Source organism: Sardina pilchardus, chromosome 2 (assembly GCF_963854185.1).
Source record: "Sardina pilchardus chromosome 2, fSarPil1.1, whole genome shotgun sequence".
NCBI lineage: Eukaryota > Metazoa > Chordata > Actinopteri > Clupeiformes > Clupeidae > Sardina > Sardina pilchardus.
The window spans coordinates 46575943-46578442 of record NC_084995.1 but is presented as its reverse complement, the minus strand read 5'-3'; the positions used below and the strand labels follow the sequence as shown (position 1 = coordinate 46578442).

Here is a 2500-nt window from a genome sequence, read left to right as displayed (position 1 = left end):
CTCTCTTGGACTACGTTTTGGATTGCTCTCTTGGACTACGTTTTGGATTGCTCTCTTGGACTACGTTTCGGATTGCTCTCTTGGACTACGTTTCGGATTGCTCTCTTGGACTACGTTTTGGATTGCTCTCTTGGACTACGTTTTGGATTACTCTCTTGGACTACGTTTTGGATTGCTGAGTATTGAAAAAGAGACGTGTTGAGGATGAGGACGAGCCTGAACCAGAGGTATCAGTCTGAAACGGAGCTGAACAGTCCGACCAGTGTAGTTAGCATTCTCTAGTTAGCTCTGATATTCATTTGTTTACAACGTGTTCAGGCTTCAACCAGTGCTGTTCAAGCAGACAGACAGGATCAGGGAGAGAAAGAGATAGATAGATAGATAGATAGATAGATAGATAGATAGATAGAAAGATAGATAAATAGATAGATAGATAGATAGATAGATAAATAGATAGATAGATAGAAAGATAGATAGATACTTTATTGATCCCCAAGGGGAAATTCAAGATAGATATATAGATAGATTCGTTAGATATTGAAGAAAGAGTAGGAGAGGAGGACAGCATCCAACATGCTGCTGTGACAGAGCCAGCTGAAACAACAGGTGAGGTGGACAAACAGATGTAGAAACAGACAGGTAAGAAAGCAGGTCTCAGTTCAAAAAGTTAAAGGTAACACATCTAAACCTTAAATCAAATGTCACCTATCCATTATATAAACATACATTTAATCTCTACATTATTGACTATTACATTTTCAATAAGTTATGAAGTACCTTTTCACCCTTTCCCAATCTCTATCTTGACGACAGGAATAATTTCAGATCACAAGATGACATACATCTTGGTACCTCATTGGCTAGCGTATTCTAAAGATGGAGGCCGAAACATGGCTATGGCCATAGAGCCGAACGGCACGTTTGTATTGTGAATGGCAGATTCTACTGTATGCTCACGAGAATACTTTGATTTGCTGATGGAAATAATTACAAATGAATGAGTGCATATGTTTGGAAGAAAACATATGGAGCTTTACAAAACATAATGGAGCTTTAACACTTGGAGGTCCGGGGCCTTTTCAGGCACTTTGAGGCAGTCAGCTATACCTTGAGATTTTTAAGTTGTTCATCTAACTATTAACATCTATGCAAAAGTGGCACATGTGGTTATATTGTAGTGGTCCTCCACAATAAGTATGTGAGAGTAAAGTGGATTTAATGAAATTACTTTTTTGCCCTCTGGAGTCTAAATCCCCCCCTGAGGATTTGAAAAACTGTTCCAAACAAAAATCTAAATCTCTGCCCATTTTTGAATGTCTTAGAAACATATAACATCATTAGAAACCTTTAACCAACTAGTTTCCAAATATATATGTTTTAGAAGAGAATGTATCAATGGCACTTTGTAAAAACAATAAAAGAAAATCCTAGGATTTCAGTCCTCTCACCTGCAGCTGGCCCATTCAAAAGGCCCATTCACATTGATTTGCATTTGAAAGAGCCACTCACTAAATTACCCATTTAGTCTGACTTTTTTCCAATTTGTAGTAAAACTACTTCACTCTTTTGAATGTTCTTTTTACTTATATGGAGCCAACACCGTTGTTTTCCAGGTTCAAACTTCAAAAGTCTTAGCTCGATATATTTATAGTGTGTTTTTTACCTTTGACCTCTGACCTTTAAAAATATATTTTTTAAATAGTTGTGTTTATACAGAATTATAATAAAAAGTTATTTCATTACATCCACTTTACTCCCACATAATTATTTAGAAGGACCTCTAGAATATAACCATATGTGCCACTTTTGCATAGATGTTTTAGTTAGATGAAAAACTTAAAAATCTCAAGGTATAGCTGACTGCCTCAAAGTGCCTGAAAAGGCCCCGGACCTCCAAGTGTTAGACTTCAGAGGGTTAATGTGCCGTATCTGCAAGTAGCCTCCGCTAGCACAATAGCATAAAAAAAGTAACTGGTTACTATACTTTAGTAACTGCTTTGAACTGTAATTGGATTACTTTACTCATTCCTAACTGCTTTGAACTGTAATTGGATTACTTTACTCATTCCTAATTTTAAAAGTAACTCACTACTCATTACTTTACTTTTTTTCCCACTCATACAAATCCTGTATGCAAAAAATGCATGCACAAACAAGACAGCCTATTCTTTCATTTAACTTCATTTTTAACCCTTGTGCAAAGCATGAACATGGTTCACCGTGTAACTTGGCCCTGTGTAAAATGCTAAACCCCCCCCCCCAAAAAAAACACATGTGAAAAGTGGGCTACATAGGCCTATATAAAGTCTAAGGCATTTGAAACTAAACTGCCAATCATCTGAAAACTCAATGAACTACTAGCCCTGTATTTAAGTTGCAAACAAATGCCTCACAGTAAAAACAAATATTTCCAGTTGCGGAACGTCTGCGTCGCTGTGCTTTCGTCCACCTCCATAGCGTCTCTTCTATTTGCTTTCGCTTTCTCATTCTAACGATCTCC

The 2500-nt window shown here is 37.0% G+C and overlaps 1 protein-coding gene across 2 annotated transcripts in view; it reads right to left on the bottom strand.

Moving 5' to 3' along the window:
* Nucleotides 1-2500, bottom strand: part of LOC134058863 (HERV-H LTR-associating protein 1) — a 22690-nt gene that overhangs the window by 1388 nt on the left and 18802 nt on the right. The gene's annotated exons all lie outside the window — the stretch shown is intronic.